This window comes from Candoia aspera, chromosome 4, assembly GCF_035149785.1.
Source record: "Candoia aspera isolate rCanAsp1 chromosome 4, rCanAsp1.hap2, whole genome shotgun sequence".
Classification (NCBI taxonomy): domain Eukaryota; kingdom Metazoa; phylum Chordata; class Lepidosauria; order Squamata; family Boidae; genus Candoia; species Candoia aspera.
Window position 1 is genome coordinate 42,953,099 of NC_086156.1, and position 13,434 is coordinate 42,966,532.

The following is a 13,434-nucleotide window of genomic DNA, read 5'->3' on the forward strand; positions in this document are numbered from 1 at the left end:
GCTGAGTGTCTTGGGCCAGTCACTTTTTCTCAGTCTTAGCCTGAAAAGTTGAAAAACATTTTTAAAGAAAGTTCTGGCAAACCACTTCTGAAAATGTTGCCAAGAAAACTGCACAAACTGCACAAACCTGTCCGTGTAATCACCAGGAGTCAAATTAACTCAAAGGATTACCACCACATAAGACATATACGTATTGCGTAATAAAATTATGGAAAAGTTTTTAAAAGAAATATACTATGTAAGCTACATAAAGGGAAAGGTGGGGTGGAGTTGGTGAGGACGGTTAGCAATGTATTTCCATGAAATGTAAGTCTATAAAATGTAACACAAATGGCATGAACTCAGCAAATTAAGACAGATGGTTAATGTCAGCCTTACCAGGTAGACCAGACAAGAAACATGACCAAATAAGCTAATTCTACTTTATTGTAAAGCTACATTAACAGAATCTTGCAAGTCTGAAAGTACAGTTCTCCCACTGTCTCCTTTACAGCCCGAGAAACTAGGAAGGGTCCCTTCTGAGCCGCTTGCTCTGCCCACTATCTAGCTGCGGGCTATGTCCTCTCTTATCTGACCACTCCCTAGGCAGCATCTCTTCGCCCTGTCTCCCAAGGTCTTTCCCATATACCATTACAGTTAAATTGCTAATGCCTTTATTAGTATCACTGGGCAATGGTTTAGAACCTTATATTTTGAGGTTTAAAAGTATCCTCCAAAGGAAAAAAAACCCATTAACCTACTGATTCTTGCATTTACAATTGATGCTAACAAATGGAAAAGTCTAAAGAGACAATTAACCAAAAAACCTGCAAATTTCAGACAGAAAGTTCTTTGAGAGTAAAAGGAGGCCTTTTGCCCCACAATGTTAAATGGAGCATGAAGGAAAAGGGCAAAGAGACAACAAATAGGATGTTGGATACCTTGCTTCAGAAAGCAGAAAATATTGGTCACATCTTTATTGGCTACAGCTAGCATAAAATTTCATTGGGTCTGGATCCAAACATCACACATTGCCGGCCTTCTGTTTGATGCATAAGGATGCTGTCAAGTTTTCATCAGAACATAGAAATACATCTCAACTCTCCAGGCATTTAACCCTGTATTCAGAACTTACTTATGGCAGAATCTCACAAAGACAACATTAAATTAATTGCTTTATTGCAAAGAAGAATGATGAAGCCATATACACAGAGATCTGCTTTCTGCAGTACACAGAAAACAAAGCTTCTATATAGTTGTAAACACTTCAGATTTGGTAGAATTTCAATGGAAATTTGGCTGTTTACTTCACGGTCTTAAGATTTGGAGGCACCTGCTCAATGTTGACACAATTGATCTATCTTGCCTGGAAACCATGGGCTCCTGCCTCACCAGCTTCATTCCTTATACATGACATTACTTTATTGCCTGCTTACTTGCCATCTCTGGGTGATAAGAGACTGATCCTCAAACTGCAGAGCTAAGTTGAATGGGCCGGGCTATAAGACCTCACTCCCTTCTTAGCTTTTTGCAAGAAGCTCTCATTCCAACATTACAGGTCTTTACTCTCTGCCTACCACCATCAGGGACAGGATCCCAGTACTTCAAATATCACAGGACTATGTGAATGGCCAAACTCACTGCCAACCCTAACGTGGTCCCTTGAATACCTGATATCATGTTTTCTGCTTTTTGTTTCTGCTTCTTTGTTTTTCCTGTTTCTTGGGTCTTTATGTTTTTATGTAGGGGCTGTTAGGGTCCTTGTCATTATTGTTATTACATTTGGGGTTGGTTTAAGCTAACCATAGGGATGCGGTGGCGCTGAGGGTTAAACTGCTGAGCTGCTGAGCTTGCCGATCGGAAGGTCGGCGGTTCGAATCCATGTGACGGGGTGAGCTCCCGTTGCTAGTCCCAGCTCCTGCCAACCTAGCAGTTCGAAACATGCAAGTGTGAGTAGATTAATAGGTACCGCTTCGGCAGGCAGGTAACGGCGTTCTGTGACTGTCATGCTGGCCACATGACCACGGAAGTGTCTACGGACAAACGCCGGCTCTTCGGCTTTGAAACGGAGATGAGCACCGCCCCCTAGAGTCGGACACGACTGGACTTAATGTCAAGGGAAACCTTTACCTTTACCTAAGCTAACCATGGATGTTTCATGTTTTGGTTATGTAGACTGTAAGCCACCAAGAGTCATTCTGATTGCAGCAAAGTAGAACTATAAGAAATAAATAATATTAAATAATCATAACTATCCATAAATCCTGCTACATGTCCAAGAGGTCCTCCAGAAAACAACTACCTCTTTGATTAATATTCCTGGGTGTTGCACAGTCTACACCATGCTAATCACCTCAGAAAAGGATACAACAATTGTGTTGATTTATTTCTGGGCCTTATTCACCCTCCGGAGATCTTTCCATATTCTCTGAAGCAGGAAAACCATTCATACAACATACAATCCTGGGAATGTATCTTGCAGCTCCTGAGTAAAGTTTATAGAGGATGGCATCATTTATTAAGACCCTTTTGTAGCATGGTCAGTGATGATCTGCTGGAAATTTCCTAGGACTTGGACTGACCCATAGAGTCTAGGGGTAGGGTACAGTCAACAGCAGAAAACTGGCCTGGCATCCTCCTGGTAGCATCCCTTTTTTCAATTTTCTTTGCCAGGAGCCCTGGCATTTGAAGAGGTGATTTTATATGCTGTGCGTATAAAGACATAGGGAGTTCTACGTACATGATCTGGTTAACACCTGTAAATCTTCCCAGAGAACCTTCCCCTAGGAATAACTCTAAGGAGAGACCTTAGGGCTTCACTGCGTGCTAGAGTGTGTATAAGCTTCAGACTGCAACTGCAGGTATCAGCAGAATTATTTTTTCCTACTTGCTGCTCCACTTGACTGGACTGTAGGTTTACCCTTGTCCTCTTTTGCAGCTGAATCAGTGGGCACAAACAGTACAATGCAATTCCAGCCCAGTGGGCATGAAGGCCTTGAATGGGGACCTGAGCAATCAAAGTTGCAGTTGACCCTAGATTCCTCTTGATTTTATTCCTAGCATATCCCTTGCTGGGATCCTTCCTCATCAACATGGCTGATTTTAACGTTCCCTCTCATTCATTCTGTGCCTGGTTTCAGCATCTATCATCTGCTAGGTCCCAGCATGCTTTCTCATTACAGGCAACCCGGAGGCAGTAGATTTCATCAAGCTGGCTTGATAGCTGCCATTTCACCAATTAATTCTCAAGTAGAGAAAACATTGGCTAGATAATTCAGTAGGTACCATTTTCTTTGAGGTATATGAAAGGGATCAGGACCCCAAATTGGCATAACTTTTTAAAAAATTAACTTTAACAGCAGAAGTGGAATAACTGACCAGCTATTTACTGAATAACATTACTGTCTAAACCTTTCCTCCCTCTTGTCTCCTTTACCCTTTAGTTCCTCCTCAGTTCCTTCCTCTGCAGGGAAGCAAGAAAAAAAGAATACCAATGTAATGCCATCCAAGATGAAGTGAGGTATGTGGAACTCAAGATTTCAATGCTTAACTGTTTCCAGCATGTGAAAGGAGAAAGGTCCCCTGTGCAAGCACTGAGTCATGTCTGACCCTTTGGGGGGACACCATTTTTGTGATGTTTTCTTGGCAGACTATATATAGCAGGGTGGTTTGCCATTGCCTTCCCCAGTCGTCACCTTCCCCAGCAAGCTGGGTGCTCATTTTATCGACCTCGGAAGGATGGAAGGCTGAGTCGACCCGAGCCGGCTATCTGAGAATCCAGCTTCTGCTGCGATCGAACTCAGGTCGCGGGGAGAGTTTTTGGTTGCAATACTGCCGCCTACCACTCTGCGCCACACTGCATACCTCTCAATTTTTAGGTTGTCTGCTGGTCTCTGTCTTGGCCTGCTTGTCAAGGATTCATAACAGGTACAGCTATAAAACTCTCAGCTCTGCATTCCCAGGCAGACACAAGAAGATTAGATAAGTAATTTTACTGTAGATAATTAGTAAGCCATGCATACAGTGTTATGTCTCTAACAGTACACAAGAAACCTGAAATGTATATGGGTGATGTGGGTGTCAGTCCCATGGTTTTCTCCTGCCTTTTTTACTTAATAGACTTCTAGACTTAATAGACTTTTCTTGGCCTTTAAGGTCTCTGCCATCTGTCTCTTGTTTACAAAATGGCTCTTTCTGTGTGAGAAGCAGGGATTGCTACCTCCCCAGCTTCAACTATTACATTTCATTCTGTAATTAGTACTCTGATCACAAGAACCTTGTCCAGAGAATCAGACTCCCCACTATGAGCTCTTCGCTCAGGAATGTCCTGTTTGTTGAAGATCTGAAAGCTCTTAAACTTGCCTCCTGCATAACTGCTATTTGTGGATCCTTTACTGATTCCTTTCCTTGTAGCTCTATAGCACCTGCAACAGTTAACACCACTGTGCCTTTACGGACTCTCTTCAGTATCTATGTCATTCCTTTGAGAAGTGTGTTAATGTCTGCATCACTCATGGTTTGCTGCTTTCCCTGGCAATTTCATTAAGCTTAGCTGGAGTTAGCTGATCTTCCCAATGCAGGTATAGCTGAGAACTTCCCCAGGTGACCATCTCATCCCCTTGTACTTGACAGCAGTACAACAATCATTTTTAGCTATACAGGAATTCCCTTTCTAGGTGGCATCATGTCAGATTGATCTGCTAACAAAAGAAGAAAAGAGATAATGCACCTGCATGCAAAGTATGTGCTCTGCCTTTGAATGGTACCCTTCATAGGTAGACATTCATTAAAGTGTTGTCTTGCATTTGGCTGTTGTCTTGCATTTGGCTGTTGACAAAGCAATCCTACCCTTGGCCAGTGCTTTCAATCTACTGTCCAGCTAATTGGGTCCCTTGTGGAAGGTGGCATTAAAGAGAAAATTGGGGACCCCAACTACTCACATGTTATTTAGAGTTGAAAAGTTCCCTGTGCCTCTTTTAATTATGGATATCTCTGACCAAACCTGAGGCATTTTGCATGCAAAACTGATATTCTAGGGCTGTGGCATGGCCATAAATTATGAAGCTATGTGCATAGCAGGTTGAGATTTATTTATTTATTTAGAAGATTTATATGGCTGCCCATCTTAAGCAACTCTGGGCAGCTCACAACTGTTGAAAGTCCTGGCAAATCCAGCATGCCTCATTAGCATGTGAATTAGCATGTAAATTGAGTTGTCCCACAATGCAACTCTGAGGAAGTTGTTTGTTGCCACTCCCACTTCCCCTTTCTCTCTTCCTTCTTCTTCCACCCAAGGAGAAGCAAGCATGCTGCTCTGCTCTCCATTCATCAGGGCCATATGCTCGGGCCTTGATGAAGGATTCTGCCCCTTTCTTTCACAAAGCCTTGGCAGCAAATAGGGCTGCGGGTTTAGGGCAAACTAAGCATTTAGAAAGAAAAGAAGAACAAAGGAACTTCATCTTTTCCACCAAGATGGATGTAACAGAACAACAGAGAATAAAGTTGGTAAGATTCTTTTTACTTCTTAACCTAATCTTTCTAAGCATGTAATTCTTTATGCTTGGGAGGGCTGAATGTGTAAGATCAATAACCTGTGTTTCTCTGATGTGCTCATTAAAGCTATTTTAAAGATAATATTCTTTTTCTGTGCAGCTTCTCCACTGTGTTATAAGCTCTGCTACAATTCGGTTGGTCCTAGCAGGCCACTAAATTGGCTTCAGCAACAACAATAAAACCAATAACTAACTACCTGAGGGACAACCTCTTCCCCGTTACATCAACCCATCCCACTGGATCATGCAGAGAAGGCATGTTGCGGACCCCATCAGTAAGAGAATTCCATCTGTGGCATGGCCGTAGATTGTGAAACTATGTGCAGAGCAGGTTGAGATTTATTTATTTATTTATTTATTTAGATTTATATGGCTGCCCATTAAGCAACTCTGGGCAGCTCACAACAACAATAAAACCAAAAACCAAAAACCAACTACCTGAGGGACCACCTCTTCCCCGTTACATCAACCCATCCCACCCGATCATGCAGAGAGGGCATGTTGCGGATCCTTTCGGTAAGAGAATTCCATCTGGTGGGGTGCAGGAGGCAGACCTTCTCTGCAGAAGCTCCCACCCACTGGAACATCTTACCCCCAGAGGTGAGGCTAGCCCCATCGCTCCTGGCCTTCCAGAAGAATCTGAAGACCTGGCTCTGCCACCTGGCTTGAGGCAGGGAGGGGAGTTGTCATGCCTGTGGATGGCTAGTGCCCTAGAGTGCTCGTTGCATACAAGGACTGAGTTAGATCATCTGCCATTTGGATTTTATTTTTATCTGTAATTTATTGTTTATCTGTAATTGTATTTTTAGATATTGAATTTTTATATATTGTAATTGTATTGTAATTGTATTGTTTTATTGATTATTTTGTTGTAAACAGCCCAGAGTCCCTATGGTAGGAGGAGATGGGCGGTGACAAATTTGATAAATAAAATTTGATAAATAAATAAATAAAACAATCATAAAACAGTAAAAACAGTGAATAACAGAAAACAGAGATAAAAGGAGGATTCACTCCCTTGTCCTAGTCTGCTGGCTTGACAACCAGTTGTAAATTGAATATGGTCAAGGTAAAGTAGTTGTCAATTCCAAGAGACAAACTCTACACAGCAATGAGGATTTGAAGAGCTATGCCCTGAGAATTGGTTCGAATCACATGAAAATAGGCTGCCCTGAGATAAAACCCTATACATACATACATACATACATACATACATGCACTCAGCCTCCATTCAGTCTTAAATACCAACCCTGATGATTTAAGGCTAAATGCTACTTACAGTATAAGCCATCTCACAAGTGCTGAGTTTCTCCTTGCAAACATGCATGCTGTCTGTCTTCTGGCTCTCTACCCAAAGCTGGCAATGCTTCTGCAGGCTAGTTCTGGTATTAAATTCAAAATCAGAGTCTGTAGAGGTCAGCAACAAGGTACTATCTGTAGCAACTCTTTCAGTAATGCCACAGCTTGAGTTTTCTGCAGTATGCTGCTAGTGAGGCAAGGACTCAGTGATTAGGAATGAATGGAAGTCCATTCCTAGTCCTCTTCTTCATCCATGGAAGAAACATTTTTGGAGCATGAGATCTTCTCATTGCAGCAGGCTCAGCATCCCTCTCTTGCTGGAGATGCTTATTGGCTATAGCCATTTCCATTTTTCCAGTGGAGAAAGAGATTTGACCTCACTCTGTCATCTAACCATTACTGTATGCCTGTTTCTTCCATTGTGATTGATGGGGAGAAGCAGGAGTCAGGAGTTTCCATTCTCTCTAAGGCTCTTGACTGATCAGTCAATTCTACATTTCTCACCTCTGGCACATGGTCCTGCCCTTTTGCTTCTTGTAGTTTCCCAGCCAGGAGTTAAGATTGTGGGGTCAACCATCTGCTCCCTACAGCAAACTGTCAGAAGTTGTCCTTGCACCATCAGCAAACAGGGCTCACTGCCAGTTAGTTACGTGGGTTGGTGACAGTCTTCTATGACCCCTTCTGGGAAATCAAGTATAGCAGAGCTCAGCAATGAGTCATAGTATGCATCTATCTATGTGCAACTGTTGTCAATCCAGCAGCAATGACAAAAGGAGCATAGCAGTGTTGCAATACAAGACCTGCCCCTTTAATATGTAAGTCATGATATCACATGCATGTATTAAAGGGACAGCATTTGCAGCATGATGCCACAATACTGTTCCAGAATTCTGACAAAACCAGCAAACTCATGCAGATGTCCATGATCAGGCAAATGTAGACAGTAAGCCTAGTAAATTAGACTTACTGCCTGATCTCCCTGGGAAGTATCTGCAGCAGTTATTCTCAACTAGTGGACATCTGCAATCCATTGAGAATTTTAGGAAATGTTTGTGTTGACAGTTATATTAATAAAGTCAAAACAACTAAGCAGCATCTTATCCATATGAAATCAAGATGGAAACTGTGAAGGAGTTAGAATGGACATTTTCCAAACTGATGGCAGCATTCCTCTTTATGAAGTGAATCCATGCATAACAATAACTTTGTGACAAAACTGAGTCAGTGTTAGCTGCCACACTAGAAGAGCTAAGACTTGGAAGTCATAGAATTTGAGGAAACCCACTGAAAATTGCCAGTGTTTGAGGATAATCCCAACCAGAACAGGAAGCCTCTATACTACTTCTTGGTCAGAAAGAGCCAATGACCAACCTGACCACAACTAGGGCATCTTTCACTGACCAGAATGTGCCTATCACATATAGCAATAGTATGAAAAACTGGGTGGTTTTGGTTCTAGCCTCAACAGCTGATACTGACATAAATTTCTCAGGATGTGGAAAGAAGGCCATGGTGGAGATCATGGCCTAGAGATCTTCCGCAACAGATCTATGTTCATGGACTGCAATCTGAGTGCTGTATGCACACACACAATTTCAACCAAGGTGATAGCATTTCTGGAAACACAGTATCTAGCAACTCTCACCATGTTGCAAAGTTAGCAACTCTAACTTTAGGAGGAACAGAAACAGAGAATTTGTTTCAGCAGAAGAAAAGGTGACAGGCAATAGCATCAATCATAATCCTGGGTAAACACAGTAATTTGTTTTAATAGAAATAACAGGCATTATCTGTGGCATGAATCCAAATCTTTGTTGAGGTTATTAAAGATAGAATCCTTCTCCTATACACATTTATTTAAGATTCTATATTGTTCATTCATGTAGTGCTATAGTCCAAATTGAATATGATGTGTTTAATCAGCAAGTAATTAACTACACATTTTAGACTTTTTGATTTGGTGGAACTCAAGTATATTCAACTTTTCTAGCCAGCAACCAGATGGTAAAGTTATAAACTAATAAATATTTTGAATTTCTGGTTCTGTACTGCAACTGAACAGATTGCTTAGCTAAGAAAACTTTAAGTATACTATTCTAATAGCAGTGTATTGTAAGAAAAGGGGGATTTTAAGATATGATTTAGTTTTCCCCACGCACTTTTACCCATCTTCTGGAACCTGAAGGACAACCATGTTTGGAGAAAGAATTTTAGATTAGATGGATATACATGCTAGGAAAATACCAACTGTATTTTCCTGTTCAGTATTAAATAGCTTACATTTTACACATTGGGATTGATTCCTGTTGATTATATATAGTTTTTCCTTCCTTTCCCAGATGGTGATACAATTTGGTTGCTTGAGCCACTGAGGCATATTTTACTGAATGTATTTCTCCTAGGTAACAAATTCCTGTATGGTATAGCTCAGCAATCTATTACAAAACTATTCAGCAATAGTTGGGAAAAGGGTGTTTTTAATTCAGGCAGGTAAGAATACCTATGGGACTATATACTATGAGGTTTACTATCTGATCTTATGCAAGCATGTGGGGTTGGCTCTACCTAATTGGATGAATTGATCTTTCTTACCATAGCCTTCAGGATGTAACATTTCTGATAAGTAAAAGAAAACATAACAATGTAAATGTGGCACCTAAATCAATAAACCTGCAGATGTTGTGGTTTTGATTTTGTATTTTTTTAAGCAGAGAAGATTGCTAGATGGTATGTTCAACTGTTATTAGATGCACAGAAGCAGAATTTTGTTCCAATAGAACTGAGCAAAGAGAAAGGTCATGCTGCAGTGACTTCATTTTGCTTGCTATGATACTCTTTAAATACATTTTGAGCCTTATTCCAGACATAGCTTGGGGGTTTGTTGAACACAAGATTTTTGTAGACATGTTAAAACATTCCAACCATAGATGTACAAATAACCTAGCCAAATGAACAAAAATATCTGAGATTAGGACTCCAATCCTTATGATCCAAGTTCATTAGATTTCTCCAAATCATGTCAACATTACACATTTTCTTTATACAGAATTATTATACATGGAGGAAACATGTAGATCATCAACTGTGAAATACACAACAGTATTGGCAATGCATATTCCAAGTGGAAGTATTTTCCTACGAAGTTACTATTTTCCCCAAAGAATAACACCATGCATAAAAATCTGCCTGAAGCAGCCCTCAGAGCATTTTGAACAGCTTCTGCTTGCATTAAAATGCTATTCTTTTTTCTAAACAATAGTTGATAGTTTTGATCCATATAATATCCAGTAAATCAGGAGCACAGTGCTTGTTATTGTCTAAAATACAAAGGCATTTTTAAAATATGCATATTCTACATTATGAGCTCTTCTCTCTCTCTCTCTCTCTCACACACACACACACACAGAGAGAGAGAGAGAGAGAGAGACAAACGGCCTTCTCCAAATATCCAGCCTTGAGAAAAAGGTGAGTGTGGAATTTCCTAATCTACCTGGTCAGGCTAATATCTATAACATTTTGTAAAGAGGTAAGCATGAGATTCTGTTTCTGGAGAGGCTGTTTGTATAGGTCAATCTGTTTGCTGCTGCTTCTAATTTACTGCACTTTTTCTATTGTTTCATAGGGCTGGGTTTTTTTTTTATGATTTATTTTATTTACAATATATTGTGACACTTGGCTCATCTCCACCTCTGATAGATGATTCATTCACCAGCTCCAAAAGCAGAAGTGCAGAAGGGTTGGAGACCCGCCCGAGCATCAACATCATCACCAGGGCTATGTTGGTACTTGAATCTCTTCAGATCAGAGGCCATTGTTCCAGCAACCCTTAACCTGAGAGGCTGAACTCTCTGAGAACCCGGCTTCCTCTACATTCGTTGGCCCAAGTTGGGCCATCCAAATTAGATTCTTGCCCAGAACTTTCAGTCCCAGAGAAAAGGATAACAAGTTGCAGGCTAGCAGCTCTTCTTTATGTTTCTTTGATCTTTGACCTGATCACTGGGACCAAGACAATTCTAATACTTTTATCTTTGGTCATATACATACTCACCTCTCACTCTCTTTGTTCAGAAGGAAGTCCAAATAATGCTGCCCTGCTGCATCTCATATTTACAGAACAGGGGATTATGTAACACAACTTTATTGAATGCCAATTTGTGTACTTTTGTGTCAACAAACAGTCAAGGGATCAATCTAATAAAATGAAACAACATAAAATTTCCAGTCACATCAATTCAAAAGGAACATCCTTATTTCCTGATTTCATCAATTCTTGAATTGAAGGGGGATGTGGAGCAGGAATGGAATTTAAATGCCAGGCAGGAACAGAAATCTGATTGCACAAGCTACATATATGACAGAATGAGAGGATGAGGGACCCTTTCCTACCCTGAATCTGATTGGAAGTAAAAGAGATTTTCTGCAACTGCAGCAGCCAGACAAATATATCTGTTTCCAGAATATGAGTTGAAGTTACTATTAAATCCTAATGCTGATTCCTTGCCACTGTCTGTGGGTTAGATGCATATTCAGTTTGGGAATGACATATTATGTTCTAGATGGGATAACACATGACAGATAAGTGTTACAAAATACTTGTACATAGCCACAACAGTCAGCCTCTCTGCAATAAGAAACCATTGGTTGAAGTTTATTCATTTGTGTATGTGATATGATTCAGTTCTTCTGCACAGATCTGTAGAGTTTTAGTTGGGGTTCAAATTAGAAATCTCACATCAAGTTTTAGTTTTAAGTTGAGTCACAGCTGAATTTAATTTTCTGCATAGTTCAGTCATTCTTCTATTTTTATTTATTATAAATTAAAATTATAGTTTCTTGGCACCTAAACTACAGATTTCTATTCTATTTAATAATTATTTTACATGCAAGTGATATTTCATACAGCTTTGATGCACTCATTAATATGTCAAAGTTCATTAGTGAAATGTCAAGAGTAGCTAGAAAATCCCAAGATAAGCGATACTATTCCAAATTACTAGTTACTATAATGCTTTGAAATGATATTGGGTACAATAAACTCCTGTCCCTCAAGGCTAGAAACATTTAATCTACAAACTTCTTAAGGAAAGAGCTGAAGAAAGCCTGAAGATGTATTTTTCAGGCATGAAGAATTCTTTGCCAACATTAACCATACATGATATTCTGAATTTTTTTCTTCCTGAACTACTTAATGTTCTAAAGATATTCTATTAGTGGGCTAGTAAACTTCAAAGAGTCAGACATGACTCAGTGCTTGCACAGGGGACTGTTCACTCAAACTTTGCTAAGCCAGCATGCCAAGATCTATCAACCAAACTAAAGTCAAAGTCATGTTATATTTTGACAAGTTAAGTTACAGTTATATTTAAGAAGTTACCTGACTTCTGCAGCAATGTCTGAAGTGTGCACTCATAGTATCGCTTCTGGATGATTCAGTAGATCAGAAGCCTGACTCAGACAGACTTTTATTTTCCCTGATTATGTGCCATTGTCAGAAAGGCACCACTTTTTTCAGCCAACCTGGGAAGCCTTCAAGAGAAAGAAATAACTACTTCAGAAATGTAGAGCACCCAGCAAGAACAGGTGTCTGGATTCCCTTGCTATCTTCACATAATAATGGTGACTGCATTGTGTGTTGTGCCACAAAGGGCACTTCTGTTCATTCAACCTAGAAATCCTAGAAGAACAAACAGGAGACTGCCTTGAACCATATGCCCCATGTATGTTTACCCAAAATTGCCCTCCTAATGTTTATTGGTCTTATTCTAAAGTTCAATGGGACTGAGTCTTCAAAAATTCACATGACAATTTGCTCTCCATGTGAACTAATTTCAAATGTTTTAGCTTACAACCTCCATAGATTCCAGTCTGAAAATCTAACTGATACTCGTAATCCAAAATACCTAGACAACCCTAGGTTGTATATCATTGACAGGTATTTCTAGGTCAAAATCAATGCAGTGCAGTAGACTTAGTTACTGGAAGTATATTAGCTTAGATCCAGATTTAAGTATACTTATAGCAGATTCACTGAAATCAGTTGGACTCAAGTCTAGTATATTGGCAGATATTAATTCAACTGGCAGCTGATACAGAGAGATCAATGAAAGAAGAGAAAGTATTTGGGCCGAGATGGTGCTCAGTCCAGAAACATATTTAGCCTACATTCAGTTTTGGCTTGCACTTGCAAAGATCTCCAGTATGGAAATTGGCTAATGACAACACAGATCTCTTAAGGATATTTCGTTCAGGATCCTTAACCTACAGCTTCCAAGTCTTGTTTGTGACCTTTCAAAAAATTAGAGTTGAGGTGTAATTTTTATATAACAGAGAAAAAGCAATTAATACAGGAAAGGTATTTGTATTAACTGTTTAATTAACTTAAAAGTTTAATTTGGAATATTTTTCTTGGTCAAAAAAAGTTGTGCACACCTGTGTTGTGCAGGCATTCAACCTACACATGAGAAAGCTAAAAAGCTAATGGGGCAAGAGTGTGCATGGAAGGTGTTCTCTAATAATCCTGTACATACTGGCTCCATTTTCCTATTTCCTATACCTATGATGAGCAGCAGCATCTGAAAGGGGACTCATGATCAAGCAAAGGGTT

The 13,434-nt window shown here is 40.0% G+C and overlaps 2 long non-coding RNA genes across 3 annotated transcripts in view; one reads left to right on the plus strand and one right to left on the minus strand.

Moving 5' to 3' along the window:
- Positions 1 to 12,485, minus strand: part of LOC134496203 (uncharacterized) — a 32,236-nt gene extending 19,751 nt beyond the window's left edge. The window contains exons 1-2 of the long non-coding RNA XR_010067877.1: positions 12,205 to 12,485; positions 10,879 to 11,021 (exon numbers count right to left, since the gene is read on the minus strand). This is a non-coding gene — a long non-coding RNA (uncharacterized LOC134496203). The remainder of the gene's footprint in view (positions 1 to 10,878; positions 11,022 to 12,204) is intronic.
- LOC134497916 (uncharacterized) overlaps positions 1 to 13,434 on the plus strand; it is an 854,438-nt gene that overhangs the window by 626,682 nt on the left and 214,322 nt on the right. The window lies entirely within an intron of this gene.